General features: G+C 35.2%; 1 long non-coding RNA gene across 2 annotated transcripts in view; it reads left to right on the forward strand.

Moving 5' to 3' along the window:
• Positions 1-12826: 12826 nt before the first annotated feature.
• Positions 12827-19859, forward strand: part of LOC139827584 (uncharacterized) — a 92247-nt gene continuing 85214 nt past the window's right edge. Inside the window, exon 1 of one of the 2 annotated variants that reach the window (XR_011738390.1) lies at positions 12827-13029. This is a non-coding gene — a long non-coding RNA (uncharacterized lncRNA). The remainder of the gene's footprint in view (positions 13030-19859) is intronic. The other variant, XR_011738386.1, reaches the window with a different exon arrangement.

The raw sequence follows: 19859 nt of genomic DNA on the forward strand, positions 1-19859 counted from the left end.
AGGGTGTTGGTCTCTTTTCCCAAGCAAGAAGCAATAGGAAGAGAGGAAAAGGCCTCAAGTTGTTCCAGGGAAGGTTTAGATTGGATATTAGGGAAAACTTCTTCACAGTTGTCGAGCACTGGAACAGGCTGCCCAGGGAAGTGGTTGAGTCACCATCCCTGGAGGCATCTAAAAGATATATAGATGAGGTTCTTAGGGACATGGTTTAGTGCCAGAGTTAGGTTATGGTTGGACTCAATGATCTTAAGGGACTCTATCCCCTAGAATTCCAAAAGGAAAACATGAAACTGAAAGAACAGATAAGCCAGGCCATCATAAGTGTTAAAGACAGTCCATCTGTTCTCTTTAGAGTAAAGGAGGTCTCCAAATAATTGATGGTAAAAAGCAATGAATTAGTTAATATTTTAATCAATTAATACTGTATTAAGCTGTTGTGGTTACTTTCACTGAATGTAGGATGGATTTCTTATGTCATCACTAAGGATGAAACTGTAAAGCTGTGGGTAAAAGTTTACACCTGAGGAGAAGTAAAAAGTTACACACACGATCATGAATGGTACATGCTCTTATATCAAACATATTCTTGTTATCCATCTCAAGGTATTTAAAAATTCCTTGTCCCTCAACTGGAGTTGCAATTTTTTTAATTGTGTTACAGTAATTTACTTTAGATTGCCAATCATTTGTGCAAAAAATAACCAGAAATATTGTGTGAGTTCTTCTGGAAACAGTTGTTAAGTTCTGGTGGTCAGGATAAGCCCTTGACAGTCCCATTCAGATTCCTAATTTCTAGGGAAGTTTGGGTTTTCTTCTGCCTAGCTCTGTAGTTCCCTGACCAGTACTTGCAAGTTTTCTTGATTTCCTGTCTAATGTGCCTGAATCCAGATTTTGGATTTCCCTCAGAGTGCCAGGTGTCTGAAAAATGGAAGTTACAGGCTTTGACTTTAAGGCATCTGAGATTTTTCTGTATGTTTAGTTTTTCAACTTAGGTTTTAGATAAATTTATGTGTGTGTGCACATATTTGCAGAATCAGGGTATTTTCATATATATAGCAAATAATAGAAAGTTATTTTCAGGTATCAAATTAGAGTATTGGAAACATTTATCTAGCCTGAATTTACAACAGGAATGACCACAAGGACAACCATACCCGAGAAGTCAGAGACAGCTGTGCATTATATAAATAATGTATCAATTAAAAAAAAAAAAAGTGGGACACAAATTGTAAAATTATGCCTTTAGGTTTGGAAATATTTTCTGGCAAGTTAGGAAATCTGGAAAGCTACACAAAAAGAAGCAAACTGTGCTGAGATCTCAGGGTTCTTCTGTTATTTATTTACATCTGAATCAAATCCCATTGTAATGCTCCTGAGGGCAATAATTTTCAATGTGTAAATCAGATAATAATAAATCAACCAATACACCATACAGAGGCCCTTAAAATAGCAATGTGGTTCACATGAAAATAATTTTACTGAAGCCAAGACCCAATAAATGAGCTAAGACCGAAGTAGATACTGTACTTACTTTTAATTAGATAGAACTCTATGTCTTAAATTACCTCAACTACAGAATATCTCAAAGTTATAAATCATTTATAGCTTCCTCTGTCTTGGGTCACTGAACACTCACTGTTCATCAAAATATATAGCTGCATTCTTCTGTCACTCCCATAACATTTCCTCTCTCTAATATCCCTTTTTTCCATTATCACTTCAGGAGACATTCAGCTTTTTATTATTGAACCTAATGATAAGCAATGGATGAACAGAAAACATTAAATAAAATAAAAAAAAAAATACAAAGTTTTTTGCAGTTATACATTTGTAAATGATCTTTAAAAAAAAAGACACAACAAAAAAACCCCTTTTGTTCTCAGGAATGCTGAGCACAAAAACGAGGTGGAATCCTCATAACAGATGTGCTCTTGGCTCCAGCTAACTATTCACAAAGGAGAAATATATTTTCATTTTAAATGCAGGATATTGGGTTGTTTCTGCTTAGGGCACATTTAGAGTTTAAGTGTTTGCAGGATCCTCTTAAGCTGTGTTTTGTCTCAGCACTTGTTAGTGGCTGTTTTTCTCAACAGAAGACTGCAATGGAAATTAATGCATTCTACAAATCTGTAGTATGAGATACAAAACGAGTTGAATTTTGGGATTGATTTGTGTGTCCATAGTTTCTCAGTCCATGCATAAATGTATATGTTTCATTGTTTTTTTCAGATGGCATCCACAGATAAGACAGGCATTTGGAGTTTTTTGCTGTTAAAAACAATTTCATCCTATTGTATTGAATAGATTTCAGACACATAAGTCTTCAGTCCTCTACTGTGTTGCAGATCCTTCACACACATTGAAAAATGGCTCTAAAGGTAGCATAGCGATGGAGAGATTCCATGCCAGGGGGAATCCTGATATTTCTTGAAACTGATGCCACATGCTGTCCAATTTATTGCTTGTAAAAAGGGAATATGACTGGATCTTCCTTGCATTTTCAATAAGTACTCAGACATTGCAAAGGCTAAGGAGACTAAGAACATCTCTGGTAGTTTTACCCCAGACACCATACCTTAAGACACACTGTGCATTCTTCAGCTGCTGTCAGTCTGCAACTCGACAGTCACTTTCTTCAACTTTTTGAACCAATCCCCAGAAGATATGTGAAATTCCCCTGTGTGGGCATCAAGGCTCTGTATTAATTTAGCTGATGCTAACAATAGTTATGGGAAGTCACATGGTCAGCTCAACAGTAGGTACCATAGGTTAAATGTCCCCTCAATCCTCAAGACCTAATTTCCCATTTGTAATTGTGGGTATCACCTGGAAGACAGAGGCCCTGAATACTCTGCATTGCAAAGAAGGTAAGGATTCATATTTCACATACTGTAAATATGGTTTTGCTTACTTTCAACTGCAACAGAGTTCCTGCATACTGGTTAGTAGTGTTTCATAATGTACTTCGGGAGTGTAGAAACTTCATAAGATTTACATGAGATTTACTCTTTGTAGTTCATTGATATTTTATAAGTTGAATTTACATTTCTTTGAGACTGAGGGAACAGAACACATGTTTGTGAACAGTATTGCAGTGATTAATCTTCTCTGGCATTTGATATGAATGTAAATAACCAAAAAATTAGAAGTTCAATAGCCTAGCTGTAGGGCTGAACTCTAGCCTGTAACTTAAGTCATGTGTGTTACACAGGAACCAACACTCTGTTCAGATAGATTAGATAGATGGTGTTTAATATTGATGAAGTACAGAACAATCATAGAAGTGACAAAGTAGAAGGCCATTACCAGTACCACAAAAAATTTACAGACTGCTTTGTAGGACACTCATCATACTCAGAGTAAAACCTTGAAATTCATTTGCATTAGAAGATAAGGTATAAAGTGCCTGTCTTGATTTTAATCATAGTAGAAAGAATGAAAAGAGCACTTACTGTCACAAAATCTGGAAGACTGTATCTAACTGTTTCTACAAACAGGGTAACTTCACTTCTACTCTCAAATGGCAGTTTAAATATTTATGTCAGGTATATACACCATCATATTTAAGAGTTTTAAACCCATTTTCTGCAGGATTTAGGTCAGAAACTGGAGAATTTTAAAATTCTTTAACTTCCTTTAAATATGTTTTTTGCTCACCATCAATAAAATAAATACCCATGACACACAAAATAAATAGCCCTCTTATTATCTGACAAAAAAAGAAAGTAAACAAAATTATAGAATGAGGAGATACAGCTTTTTTTTTTTTTTTTTTAAATTTGAATTTCTTATTTTGGCTTTTTTATTATTGTCCTGAAAGTATTATAAAAGTTAGGAAATATGTGTATGCGAAATCTTACCCACCAGTTCTCCTTGTGTTTTCCTAACTATGTCTAAGTTCTGCCCTCCTTTTTATCACACTAATAAAGTCCTTTGGGACACAGGAGTAAGCCAAAGTGTTATGAATAGTTCTTGGCTATTACATTCAAGTCCTTTATACAATTCTGTTAATAAATATATTCAGCTCCACCCAGAAGCAGTTATGTTCCTCGTCTCCAGTTATCTTGGTGAAACACTGTTGAAGAATCTGGCTTCTCTCAAGATAGATAAAATCTTTGTTTAGATTTCTAGCCAAAGCTTAGTCAAGTACAGTTTATACTCATTCTTTTTCTACCATTATCCCTTTACTGTCAATATATTCAAGGAGAATAGCAATGTCATCTTTAAGCCAAATTCTCCTCTTTTCTGTTTATAGCTGTTCTTCAAAGACAGCAATTTTGACAAGTAACAACAGCTCATTCACTAGACATACCATGTGTGTTATTTTGACAGATTCATACAGGGTCAATCAACTTACCTTACTTTCTTGGCAATCAATGTAAGCTGAGTGGGGATGTAAATTCTATCATCACACAATCAAAGTTATAGTTATTAAGTGATTACTCAGGAGCAGGTTCATGAACAAGTGATATAAGCTGAACAAAATACAGTTTGGGTTTAGGTTCTATTGAAGATTTCATCAAATGTTGTGTTTGTATGGAAGCAGCCCATAGTCTTGGCTAGGGAAGTGTAGTAGAGCATGACAGCAATTTAAATTGAATTGTGATGGCTGACAGCTCTACTGGGAAAGGCACTACTTGTACATGAGCCTTCCTGTGGAGCTTGTCCTGTTTCTTTTGACTACTGTTTTCTGGAACAGCTGGGTGCTCTTGCAGAATCACAGTTTGTTGTTCTTGAAGCTTTGGAGTGATCTGAAAGGCTTTAGCTACTTATGTATGGCAGAAATGTATGTGTTCCAGCAGTATTTTTCTGCTTGTGTTATATATAATATTGCTTAAGGAGAAAAGTTACCTTGGGCAGTGCCATACAAAAAACAGCGCTGAAGTGAGAAGGCTGGAAAAAGAAGAGAGTTTGAAAGCTCACAGAATGGACTTGAAGAATGTGTAGAGCATATCACATGGTGGACAGAAATGACGGATATGGAGTTCCAAGAGTTTTATAATTTGATTTCTGGCTAGAAAGCATAATTCTACTGTCTCCAGTCCATTCAGGCAGAAGACCTCCTACAACAGTCTATGGAGTATTTAATTAATATCTTACTTTTCTTGCATCAAAGTGACTAACAGATTGGTTTTAAATAATAATTTTCCGAGAATCTACTACTTTGTAATTGTTTGTGACCAGTTCCAAACAAACAAGAAGAAGGGGCAAAAAAGTTTACTTTTTCTTAAAAAAGTCAGAGATCACATTAGGCTCTGAAACATAGCATCCATTTTTATGCTCCCCATGGTGTATTTAAATAATGAATTTTGCATTCCTTAAGTGTCCTTGACTCATAAGCATCTTTGATCCCCTTTTTTCAAGCCTTGTTAAACTCTGGATAACTTGTGACAATTCTACACTAGGTGAGAGTATGTATTGTTACAAATCTACATATCTTCTCATTTTGCCATCAGTCTGTTTTATAAAAAGGAAAAAGAATAAAACAAAAATCTGCTCTTTCTTTTCCCTATCATGTTGCATGTGTTTATTAAGTCTATTATTCATTCATACTTGATGAAAAGTATCTCCGTCTTTTTCAGAGTTTCTTCTCATGAACATTGTTCTACAGCCACAATAACTACCATGACCAGACTGTTACAGTGTTTGTAACCTTACCCATATTAAGGTAGTGAAGAACATAGAGCAGTATGTGCAGTGAAGATAGACTCCTGGTTTAAACAAAATGTTATAATATTCTGTAATTATGTTTGTTTCATTCTTCAGGCCTTCTAATGCTATGCTGGGTTTTTAAACAGTATTACACACTGAGAAGATATTTTCAGTAAACTGTCCATTGAACTGAATCTTTACTCTTTCTAAAATCCTTTTTGTTTGTTTTTACTGAGACAATAGAGATGGTTTACAAACCAGAAATGTCTGGTTTACATTATATCTGCTAATATATCTCGTTTGGCATTCACCAGCAGTGAACTTCCCCAGATCTTTTTTTACATTAGAATGCTAATCCTGCTGTTCTCCTTCTGTGTTTGTGCATTTGATTTTGCAACTATACAGTTAACAGAAGGCTACTGAAAATAACAGAGACAGCACTTACCTTTCTCTGAGCCAACTTTAGAGGTAGTTTATTTTAAGATGTGAAACATCTTTCCTGTGTTAGACATCCAGGTCTCACAAAATGTCTGCTTCTTTCTAGTGATTATAAAGGGTTTTTAGGGTGACTGATTCAGGTAAACTCCAAGTCAGATTTCAGATAATACCAGTATTTATTAAAAGTTATTTCTTTCTATCTTCTACTCTTTAGTTTAATAAAGAGTTTCGAAACAACTTCACAAGTTTTAATTGATTTTCTTGACACCTCCATGTCCAGTTCATTGGCCATCAACATCCACTTCTCTGTTGTTCTGCGAATATTTCTGGATTGATCTTCTTGAGTCTTGTGTTTATGGGCACAGTACAGGACCTAGATTTTCAGTAAAGTTAAATGTATATTTAGTGGGCAAACTTTTAAGATTGAACATCTTGAACACCTGAAGTGAAACCAGTTGTCCATCTACCCAGTATCCTGTTGCTGGAAATAGCTAGAAATAGATGTCTCAGGAAAAAAACAAAAAAACAAAAAAACAAAAAAACAGAGCTACTTCATCAGATATCTTCCAGGCTTCTCTGTGATCTAATTTCTTAGAGATTTTGGAAACAATTCTTTGTTCTCCAGAATTGAGATCTCTTAAAAAAACACCCAGACAATAACAGCTTCAAGCAGGCCACGTAAAAAAAAAAGGAAAAGTAAAAATCCAGCTGGCCACCACCATAGACTTTGAGGACACTTCAGGTCCCTTCTGTGTATAGTGTAGACAATAGCAACAAGGTAACAATTCTATGACATGTATAACTAGGCAAATTAATACTTCAATAATATTTCAATTTAACCTGTAAAACTTATTTTTCTTAAATACATTCACTAAACCTCAGTGTCTCTAATCTCTTCACCTTTAGTGACCTTGAAACATATGCTGGCACACTGTTTTCCAAACTAATACACAGTTGGAACTGTTTTTAGGTACTTTATGTGCACACTTCCACAAGACTCTTTTGGATTTGTAAGTAGACAGCACAAGGAATTATAGTCCATATACCTGATGCATTTCATTCTTTGTGAATATCTCTTTGAGGCCTCCTCAAAGATCAGATGATAACTTTGAGTATTTAAATTTGCTACACTTTTTTATATCTGAAAAAGCTGTTATTCAGCACATTATTGATTTATTCCCCTAACACTGTGACATTAACTTCTGAGGAAACACAAGTTTCTACAAACTGCTGTATTTTAAGGAATTTAAACAAAAAATGTATTTAAAACTTCAGGAAATAAAAATATTCTCATGTTTTTGTATCATGGCAAGGCTGCTTTTAGTTGGCTTTTTTGGTAAATTTTGTCAAAGTGTCCTTGAGAATCTGGACAAGATTTTACATCTGTGTTTCCAGGAACTATCCAATATTTCTTAATATCCAATTTCTGTGACTGAGGCTTCTGTCTGTCTTCAGGACATGCATATCCTTACAAGGTAATGTGATCCCTCACAAACTCACATTTGTTTTTTGAAGTTTAAACCATTACTCCTTAAAAAGCTTTAGAAGCCTTTCCGCTCCTGCCAGATGTTCTTCCGATGTTTTATGGAAACAAATGAAGTCATCTAAATACGTGAGGATGTTTAAAATTCTCAAAATGTGGCTTAGATCAGCTAGTGCCTTCTGAAAAGTCCCTCATGCACTCACAGTTTGAAAAGCATTCTAGAGGACTGAAATAATTGACAGGGTGTCATAAATATGTTTTTTTTGCTCTTAATCTTCAGCTACTTTTTTTTTCTTCCTTTCTTAATTTGATGGTATCCAGATTTGCTGTCAAAACTGGTAACATATTTTGCTCTTGACATGGAGTCTGGTGTGGAAGGAAGTCGGTAACTATCCGGCCCTGTCTATATATTCTGTTTTCTTAGGTCAGTACTTAAGATTGTTGGGCTTTTTCACAGTTACAGCTGAATATTTTCAAGGCAATGAAAATCGGCTAATCAGAACATCCTGTAGTATATAGTTTAATCTTTTTCTCAGTGCTATCTGGGAAGATTGTGGAATAGATCCTCCTAGAAGGTATGCACATGGAGGACAGGGAAGTGATTCAGGTCAGCCAGCACAGTTTCACTAAGAGCAAGTCCTGCCTCACCAACCTAGTGGCCTTCTACGATGGAGTAACTACATCAGTGGACAAAGGAAGGGCTACAGGTGTTGTCTATCTGGACTTCTGTGAAGCCTTTGACATGGTCCCCCACAGCAGCCTTCTCTCTAAATTTGACAGACATGTATTTGATGGGTGGACAAGGAAATGGAAAAAATTCTTCACGGAAAGGTTTGTCAGGCACTGAAACAGGCTGCTCAGGCAAATGGTGGAACCACCATCCCTGAAGGTGTTTAAAAGGCATTTAGGTGAGGTTCTTAGGGACATAATTCAGTGCCAGAGGAAGGTTATGCTTGGACTCAATGACCCTGAGGGTCTCTTCCAACCAAAACTATTCTATGATTCTGAACGTACCCTTAGGATCTTCTTTGATAAATCTTCACAATTTGACTGTTAATAACTATTATTTGTGTATTTTTTCAGCTAGGTGCAAATCCAACATTTTTACTTCTGATATGGAATTCTAAACAAAGTGTTGTTATATATACCAGGTCTACTGAATCATCTATATACAACAGACCTGTTACAGTATCTAGAAATGAAATTACACACCTTATACACGGCTGTTGCTTACTGTCTATGGTGTCTGTCTCTGGTTGCCTTATTATTGCTGATGTGTTAGCAAAGTGACTGTTCATTAAGTTACTCCATTGTATCTGTGAGTTCTAGAGTTGATTTTTTTTTTACTTTTTATTATCCTTTTCATTTATATAGCTTTACTTATTTTCTTTTAAATATAATCATGTCTTCCTTAGTATCCAAACAAGAACACTAATGTTCTGGATGTTGTATTTAGTGGATTCTTTAGAGCCAGAGAATGGATTTCATGAGTGATTACTTACTGACAATGAAACAAGTTGTCGAAATATTCCATGAGCCATTCTTTCCTTAATAAGTCACTTGTTTGTAACTTAGTTGTTGCCTTAGTCCTTTTTTAGCTTCATCCTTCAGTTCTCATGCTTTTCCTCTGCACCTAAACTTCGATACATATATTTATCATCTTCTTTCATTTTCAGATAACTTGAAGTCTCATTGGTGCAGTTATATTTGGTTTCTGTTTTGTTTGTACCAGTTCTTAACATCATGATAGCATTTGGCTGTACCTTTACTATTATCTGTTTTAGAAATATGGATATGCTTCTATGACACAATATCTGATTACATCTGTAATTGGGAATTTCAGTGCAGACAAGAGGTCAGTGTCAGAAGAATGCAGTTTTAGAGCAAAATCCACCTTTGTTACCTTATAAGTAATACAAAAGAGCATGAATAAAAAAAAAATGGAAAATTGATATATATTGATTTTTCTTCCTTGCAAACAAACTGAGCCAGATACCCTGATCTCCTACCCTGTTGTTAAACGAGAGCTATCTGGTGTAAAAGATGGTCACTCCTAATGGTTTCTTGCCTAAGACCTTTTACTTTGTGTCTGACTAGTTTGATAAGCATATTGTGATGTATGATCTACAATGAGCTACATTTGTACCATAGGCACTTCCAGTGAGGCCCGACGATAAAATTGCATGCTGTTGTCTTTTTGAGGATGTGTGTATGTGAGCATTGCTGTGGAACGAGAAGCTGTGGCTTTGAGAGAAGAAAGTGAGAAGAGAGCTGTTGGGCCAATGCACTGAACTCATCAAATGACCTGACAGTGAAGCACAGGGAGATTCTCTTTCTTTCCTGCAAATAATTCTCAGATCTACCTTTTTCCTTAGTTTTCTGAAATATCTCTTTATTATGTAAATATTTATATGCAAGACTTAGAGATCTTGTTGGACATTGTTTCCCTGGGTCAAAACTTTCTGAATAGTGATTTGCAAAGCTTTTTGAAATATTTAAGATCTGCTACAGTGCTCAAGTCAAATGATACTGTGTGACTGCATACTCTCTTCAGTAAAACTTAATGATTCACAAAAGTCTGGAAAATAATTAGTTAGGTGGAATTCTTTTTATCTGAGATATTGTCAGTGGTGTGCTACAGAGTATAACCTTGCAGTTATATATGAAGTGCTTGTTACCCTAAGGAACTATGAAAGTTTTAAATGAGATAATTTAAAGTAGGATAAACTCATGTACACCTCTTCAATTAGTGTAGATTCGCGATATACACTAAAGTTTGATTAAAATTTAGGAAGTGTCACCAAGAAGGAAAAGTAGCATTATTAGTGAAGGGTTCTTTGGACCAAATGAAGTGCTAACACAATTTGTCGTAATAATAAATAATATTTCTACACAATGGAAGAAGACTTCTGGAAATAAAAATCAGCATAGCTCCATTGAAATCAATATTTGTTTACTGAGTCCAGTAGAACAAAACTGATTTAAACCAGTTGAGATCCTGGATCGTTGTGTTTATAATAGAAACCAGTTGTAATACATGTTAAAAAAACTTACAGGTGATTGTCAAATAAAGGTTAGGCACACAAAACCACTAAACACATGATCACAAGCTAAGTTTATGCTGCCTTTTGAAAATGTACTCTTAAGAATATGTTGTAGAGGGCAGGTTGGCTAGCTTTATTACTTCTAGGCTGAAGCACTTCTAAAATACGTGAAGCACTCTAATAATTTTAAGGTGATCTTCCTGTTAAACTGGACATGCTCAGAAACTTGATGACTCCCAAATGGAATGGCACTTCACTCTGCACATCAGTAGTATTGAAAGTACACTGTTTTTTACATTTAGAAAACCAGTACATGTTCTTTAAGTACACCTTTATACATTTTGGCATAACAAAAGATTATATAGTTCAAAACTTCCTTCATTTTCACACAGGCTAATATTTAAAACATTGAAAAAATATTCGCTGCTGCTAAACATGTTTTATAGTAGAGATGGTAATGGAATGCAATAACATGATTTTTTAAAATTTTCTTTCAATTCTTTCATTCTCTCAGAGGAATGTACCTCCATGTATAAGGCACAAAATGCTTTTTTTATGTTTCCTTTAAAAAAAGCTCAATGAAACTCATAATAAACTAATTTCTACTGTATAAATTTGTAATTTTAAGGTATTAATAACTACATTCCTTCGATGTTATTTTATTAAAGGTATTCTGTTTGGTAAATATCAGGTGGGACCAAGGAGAATGGGGAAAGGATAATGATGAAATAAATCCATTAATATAGTGAATTGCATACCCATGAATAGATGATTATAAGCATGGATATAGGTACATTCCTTAATGTCAATATGCACACGCACACGCATGAACAAATTCATAGTATATGTTTACAGTGTGAACATGGCATGCCTGTGGATGAAAGGCTATCCAACCATCAGTGGGCTGATGACCTGAATTTTGACTTGGTAGGTAATGCCTGAAATTTGACACTGTCCTGTTTATATTAACGAACGAGAAAATAAGATATAATTTCCTTTGCCATTCTGTTTTCTATCACATTAAATATGGTCCTTCAGGCTTTAATGAGTATTTTCAGACAAAAATTAAAATCTCTCACAAGCTACTTCGTCAGTAGTGCAATACTATGTATGCAGGGAATCAGACTTTCCAGATGATATCAGGATCAGTTCATACCTTATCTTTTCTTTATTCTTGCTTTAACAAATTACTTGCATATGGCTCTCATTTTTTCAGAAAACATGTTGTTCCATATAACTTACTCATCACCAGTGCTACGTAGGCTTTCTGAAGCTAGTTTTCCTGCTTTTTGAAGTAAAGCACCAAGTAAAATCCACCAGAAAAGCTGACAATGTAGATATTTGTTTAAAGAAAGACCTTTGCCTTTGTACTAAGGCAAAAGAGGAGTACGAACAACATACATATAACTGGCTCTGCTCTAGTGTTGGGTAACCTTCAAGAGAGAGACCAAATGTACAGCTGGGGACAATTTTTCCACAAACCACATTCCCAGAAAGGTTTGTGTCTGTCTACAGGGTATCAGAATATGTTCAGATTATTTCAGCTGATCAAATTACTGCTGCTTATCAAATCATCTTCTGTGAATTGAGCCAAGGTAATTAACATATGTGTACCTTCTTTTCTCAAACCTTTCATGCCCTGCTGCAAATGAAATTAGATACCTTTTTTTTAAAATGGAGCTAAGCACATTAACCATTTTGAACGTTAAAAATCATAATTAAGCTGATCAATTGACAAATGGTAACTTGTTAAATTGCAATAAATTTATTGCTTGCAATCATGTGAACATACATTTAAAGTAATAAGATAGGAGTTAAGATTAAGAAGTTAGGCACAAACTAAACTAGCGAAGACTTATTTTTTTAAATGGTAAGGTAGAACTAACAAGCACAAGCATCTGGCATTAGCTTAGTAAATTACCATGTCAGTTTAGCTGGAGCAATTCTAAGTGCAGAGGCAAGTTAATCAGACTTAGCAATGATGGAAAGCTACACTGGGTTGTACCACCAGTTTTTAGTCTATAAATGAACAATAACTATGCTCAGCTGTAGCTATGTGTCATGTTTGTTTAAGAAAAATTGTTTTTCTTCAATGCTTTGTGATTTCATTTGCCACATACTTATGTAAACAATAAAGAGAACTTATGTTTTATAGTTACGATGTCATGGGAATTATTTTGGCTATCACAACATTACAGTACTCAGGCATGTTTATCAATGTGCAGGTCTAGAGAAAGCATTTTTAAAGCCTTTATTAGGATGAGGATTTTGAGGGCAGCAACCTTCTTCCAGTGCTTCATGGTTTGTATATCAAGGGACTTTCTGGGTTCTCTGAATGTCAGGATTTCTATATTCCAGCAAGGGATAGATGAAAGACACTCTTACTGCAGAACATGCTGTTGCTCATTCTAATAGGTAAGTCTAGATGCAGCTACTCTTTGTTTCATTGAAATAAATAAGTTTTCTTTTGTCACTTACGAGAAACTTGGGGCTCTACTCAGTTGCTTACACTTAGACAACTAGTGTTTTTTGAGATGCCTTTGAATACGGGGTCCATTTTCCATTTAGAGGATCATGTGTCGCTTTGTAGGTCCTGCATCATCTCTGCAAGATCTTTACAGAAGTCTTGGATACCTGCAGCTTTGCAAGTGGCAAGTTTCTTTTTAAACACTTTAGGAAGATGGTTCAGGTCTTGTCTGTAGATCCATGACTATATGTGCCTGTGTAGTGTGGAATGTCTAGCTCTCTCTATGATCAAAATGGAAATCTAAGTAAAGAAGAGAGTAGGGTCTGGAGAGAGATTCAGCTCACCCTAACAAAGACACCTAGATTTTGTCAACTGAATAGCTGTCTGTATCATCTACTATATTAGCTAGGTCTCTACTGATTTGATGCTTATGCATAGATATCTAATATGTACCTTTAGTCTGTCATTGAGTCCTACTTAGATTATCCTAGACTTCAATGCATGGAAAAAGATGCAGACAGAAACAGTTAGAAAGAAGGACAGGTTTAATTTAAAGGATGATTACACTACAATCTATTCTCTTACTGTAATTAATGCAATAATATTTCAGTTTTGATTCAAAAGAAGTTTTGAATGGACCTTGCTATTGTTATTATTAGAAGAGTGTAAGATACTGGACAAATGTAAAACATTTTTACAGTTTTATCATTTCCCTTAGTCCTTCTTAGAAAATACTCTGTTTACTGTCATGTTTGTTCTCCATGTAAGACAGAAACTTCTGAGATGGTAAAATCAATAATTAAACAAAAGTTAGTCTCACGCTTAACAGGCATCTCAGAGCCCTGGTGACACTATTATCCAAACAAGCAAACAAAGTCTCTGCTCCATTGTATAATAATGTGAGTAAATTTAACACCATAGCACATGTAATTGGATGCATTAGAATTTTCACATTTTAAAAAGAAAACACGTTACACTGTTTTAGAATTTACATTCACTTTATTTTAATTCCTATTTAAAAATCAGGAAAATATCTTATTTGCTCTGTTGTATTTGTTTATCCCTATGTATTTTATCTTACTATAACTTTATTATAACGCTATAAGAGTGTGCTTGTATTTTGGTTTGGGATTTTGTGCAAAAGAGATATCCACAAATAAGTGTATAAAAATATGATTCGTTGTAGTAAATATCATTCACATACTGCACAATAATTTTGAAACATACATATCTGTAAATGAACAGATTCAGAAGACAGGATAATATTAAATATCCTTCTATTGAAGACAGGATTATAGAGTAAATCCTTCACATAGTGAAAGTTTAATGTGCTAAATAAATTCCTCTACCTAAAATAGCAGCAAATCAAAAACACACTTGAAGTTTTTTCCTGCTAGCCTAAATAGATATGTTAAACTATTTAGTAACTTCTTCATAACAGGAGGGAAAGGGAACCCTCTAGTGCATGAAGTAAGAATTAAACACGGATGTTATCTGAAGCTGTAACTGTAAAAGGTGTATTCAAGCTAGATTTTACAAATTAAAGAAATTAAATAATGTATATGTGTTTCTTACTTAAAAAATATTTTGATTTTGGCACAAGCTCAAACGTCATGATTAGAAACATTAATGTGATTAATTTGATCTGTTTTTCTGGCCAATAATATATATGTGTATTTGAGTTTTATTATCTATTAGAAATTGTTATCAAGCTAAAAAAATGTTACTGGATCCAGCATGAACTCAAAAGTAATAAACATTATGAGGAGCATGATATCTTTTGTTTTCATTAAAATATTTTAAATTAATCATATCTAGAAAGTCACTGCTGTGATATTTCATCCTTCGTGAGTACTCTGTTGCACTGAAAAAAAAAGTCAAAATTCTCCCTATGGGGAATTTCAAATATTGAACAAATGCAGTATCAAGGCTTTAGTTGTTTCTGCTAATGAACACCTCTGTATGTTTCTCATTTTTATTGATTATATGAATCTTGAATGACTGTTGTGAATTCTTGTCTTTGCATACTCACCCTAGCATGTTCCTATTTCAAATGTTTCTTTCATTCCTCATGCTCCTTGATTACTTTAGTAATACTTTTCTGCTTTTCTTTGGTCTTTCTAACAAACATTCAGCTACAGGAGAACTACAGATGTACCAAAATAATCTAGCTAATCACTTGTTGGAATCATTATCAAACACACACATGCCCTCACAAATGAGTGGATATTTCTAATTTGATAGCTGATGTATACACACTTTGCATTCAGCACAGACAGCTGTCAAAGACAACACCAGACTCCAGCACTGAAGAATCATCCATCTATATTAAAGGTCTTAGAGCACTTTGTATTACCTTTTCACACTATTTTTATACTTGGACTTTTAAACTGACTTTAGTGAAGTTATCCCTGGTTCCAACAAGGTTTGTGAGATGCAAAATAGCCTTTGTTTCTGTCTGTTTCAGACAGATGACGAAATGAAATACAACCCAGTGCATTCTTCCTTCCCAGGGTGCAGCTGCATTCTATTTACTTCCCAGATTGCTAATAGGATATTTCAAAGGTTCTAGTGGTATAGTCTAGTTCACGACCTACCTCATTGTGTTGACTTCTAGATAATTTATAGACTTATTTTTTAAAAAAAAATTGTCACTAATCTCAAGTTCAGTGTAAATTTTTCCATTTGTAAAGTTGAGTTTAACTAAACTGGAAGCTTGTCATTAATTAGTGTATATCCTAACACAGGAAAATAGTAAAGGAAATGCATTTATTCAGAGATTTTTTTTATTACTTAGTATATATCCGCTCTTCTTAGTTGAGTTTATCTTTAGTTGACTGCACTTCATCTGAATGTTGATAGACACTATGCTGTTTTTCTATGTCTGAGTCCCTTTCTTCAGAGATCTCTGTTTTTATTTCCCTTCTACCTCCCTGCCTAACTTCTGCAAGTTATCCTACTCTCTTCTCAAAGCTTTTAAAGACCAGGAAGACTGGGAGCAAATATTGTTGTTGCCACATTTTAGTGTTGGGTCAGCTGATAATAATGCATCCCTCTCTTAATATGTTCCCTCTGACCTTTGGCTGCTCCCTGTCAAGGGACATGCTGAGAAGGAGATGAAATAAATGATTATGCTCAGTCATCAGTTTGAGAAATAGAACTAGGAGGAAGTTTTAGAAAGAGATCTCCTCAGCAGTTAAGAGAAGAGAACACCATACAGCAGAGAGCAGAGGTGAAACAGAGAGAAAAAATAATGAGGGCAGACGGCCAAGACAACCCTTTGGCAAAGAGGCCAGCCAGGGAGGTGGAGAACTTAGACGAAAACCTGAGTATCCAGCCAGAAGTCACGAGTTAAGCAATTCTTGTGGGAAAGCTTGACTGTTGGTTCTTAGTACTCATCAGGAGCCCAACAAGAAGGAAAGACAGACAGGTGTAGAACACTGAACCTCATAAGTCATTCTGTAACCACAGTCCAAAGAAAATAAAAAGTTCATTAGTATTGGAAAGTTTGACTTTTGCTGTGCTCACTTGACCAAATTAAGTACTCATACCAAAAGTATCAAGCTGTACTGGTCAAATGTATTGCATAACCTCATTCTGTGTCAAGTCTCAATTGGTGTAAACTTTGAAAACTCCATTAGCTCTGGTGAAATTATATTTACATAAGCCAGCTGAAATTCTAGCTCTCAAAATGCAAAATTAATTTGTTTGTTTTATTACCTTTAAGCTGAGTGCTCATGGGGTAGCAATAGAAAAAAGAATGTCGTAAGAACTCACTAATGTAACCACATAATGAGGAAATGTTGCATTTTTAGCATGCCTGAACAATCACTTACAGAGTGCTTGGTTAATGTGCATCATGGATTACTAAAGCTGATCACTAAGGGTGCAAATTAATGGGTATTTCATAGCAACAGATTCTCTGGCCCTGACAGTGGTGAAACACTTGTAACATTGAAAAGTTTTAGACCCTATTGACATGTATTTTCAATCAAAATCTAGACCAGAGAGGGTGGTATTAATATCACATAACTTCAGGGACTTAATTCATTTATCTAGTGTCTCAGACCAGAGAAATTAAAAACATCTCTGTGTCATCTCTTGTTCTCAAACTAAGTCCAAATAATGAGAGTGCCATGTAGGATTCTTTTGCAAAACAGTCTGGCTTCAAGCTGTCACTTCAGAAAGGCCTAGATCTTCTATGAATCATATATCTGTCATCCTCACACAAATATCTTTAACTTCAGCCTCTTGGGTAGCAGTAGATGCCAATGTTTTGCTAAACAAATCAGGCCCCAGATGCCTAGACTGTCAATGTCTAAATTTGAGCTAGTGATCTTCCACCCTCTTCACAGTAAAGACAAGTCAGTGCCTTTACTTCCCAATACCAGCAGTGAAATATAAATGTCCTCTTGAAGATAACTGCATCCAATAAATGCTAGTTCATTCTATACTGACAAAAGGAAGCAAAAGTAATCATCTGAGGTTATATATCCATATTTTATGTGGGTATTGCCATCTAGCACCATAATGTTAAATCTGTGTCTCCCCCCTTCCCTGCTGTCTTCTTTAGCACCATAAGGATTATGCCACCCATAAAACCAGTAGTACTAATACCAGTGACCACAAGTCTACCTGGTCTAAACTAAAGTGTAATTTTCTCCTTCGTCTGTGGAACGATTTACCCTGTGAGACACACATTATCTTTGTGTGCGTGGCACTAAGAAAGCCTTGGGGATAGCAATTGTTTAGTTCCATACAGGATATGGCCTTGCAGGAAAAGTATTTTGCTTTGTTTCTCATTGCACCTGGACAGTGTACTGATTGCAGTAACATTCTTTTGCAGCTAAATGTAACCACTTTTTCATAACAGGTCTTATTCACCTCATTATTTAGTAAATTATCTTTCTGAGGGACAGAAGGTCACAGCAATTTGAGCTGTTTGCCAGAGAATACATCTGCTAGTTTTCTTAATAATGCCTTTAAATGAACATCTGCAAACCTCCTGAGACTATTGACTGACTGTGTCTTCCAGCCTCTTAACACAGAGCAAATAAACAAACAACGCCCCATAATTTTAAACTTTAGAAGATTCAGCTTTGTTTCCTCAAGAAGAAAATAAAGGATGAAGCTGAAAGTGATCGTACTTTCCTGTACACACAAAAGAAGTTAAAACTGTGACTGAATCTTGATATTTAGTGTAACGGGAATACATGTGTACATGTGCACACATATGCACTTACACACACATAAATGTAGACGGTTGAATTCAGTGGATAATAGCGAATTGTTGAAGAGCTGTGTAAGAGTGGATGTATACAGAGAGATCAATATTCTTTCATAATAGTAAAGTCAGAAGGCTTTTCCACCTCTGCTTCTTAAAATTAAATTTAACGCAAATACATATAAATCAAAAAATGTATATTACAACAAAAAGAATATTCATACACTTTTGCAGTGTATGAATTACACAGTAAAAAGTTGTCTTCTACATTTTTGTTCATGTGCAGATGAAGGCATAACAATAGGACTATTTTTACAAATCAAAACATATTGTGATTTTCTGATTTTCCATTTTTTCTTTATTATTACATTTAATAAAATTTGTTGTAATTTTCAAGATACTTAAATTCCAGTAAATTAAAAGCTACCCATTCTTTCTGAATAAAATGTACTTGCTACCAAACTACAAAATATTGCGAGACTGCCAACACTGAGGCTGTAAAGAGAGTTAAGACATCTAGTTTTTATTCTTAGTGCCACGCTATATACTGCTTGTGTATTACTACACCATACCTATCAAATTGCTTATTCAAAATCCTGAAGTCTGTAAGGAGCATTCTCTTCCTTATTAAATTGGTTTTGGCTGGGATAGAGCTTATTTTTTTCACAGCAGCTTGCATTTGGTACTGTATTTTTAGATTTGTGACCAAAACAGCGTTGATAACACAGGGATGTTTCAGTTATTGCTGAACAGTGCTTACACAGCAGCAAGGACTTTTCTGCTTCTCATGCTGCCCCAACAGCCCTTAGGCCAGTGGTGCACAAGAAGCTGGGATGGGACACAGCCATGACAGCTGACCACAACTGACCAAAGGGATATTCCATACCATATGATGTATATGCTCAGTATATAAAGCTGTGGAAACAAGGTGGAAAGGGGAACATTCAAAATTATTGCATTTGTCTTCTCAAGTAACTATTACATGTGATGAAGCCCTGCCTTCCTCGAAATGGGTAAACCTCTGCCCACTGATAAGAAGAGAATTAATTCCTTCTTTTGCTTTGCTTGCACATGCAGCTTTTGCTTTACCTATTAAACTGTCTTTGTCTCAGCCCATGATTTTTCTCACTCTTACCCTTTCAACACTTTTTCATCCTGCTGCAAGTGAGTGAGCGAGCAGCTGTGTGGGGCTTTACTGCCCAACAAAGTTAAACTACAACACTTATGAAGAACAAGCATTATTTGGCCATAAATTAGACTTTCTATACATTGTAAATATAAGGTTTTCTCAGTGCAATTAACTGTTAAAATTATTTTAAATACTTCATTTTCTACCCATTTTGCTGCTGCTAAAATCTAAATTACATATTTAGAAATGGAAACAAAATCCTAACCAGTCTGAAAGTCCCAATGAAAGACTCAGTTTCTTACAGAGTCATTAAACCTAGTGGAAAGGGCACTCTCTGGCAAATGTAGGTTGGAACACCCTCAAATATAAGAATCTACTGTAGTAAAGAAGGCATGCCTTAGATGTGCCCTGAATTACGAATAAAA

Source organism: Patagioenas fasciata, chromosome 1 (genome assembly GCF_037038585.1).
Source record: "Patagioenas fasciata isolate bPatFas1 chromosome 1, bPatFas1.hap1, whole genome shotgun sequence".
In the NCBI taxonomy this organism is placed as follows: domain Eukaryota; kingdom Metazoa; phylum Chordata; class Aves; order Columbiformes; family Columbidae; genus Patagioenas; species Patagioenas fasciata.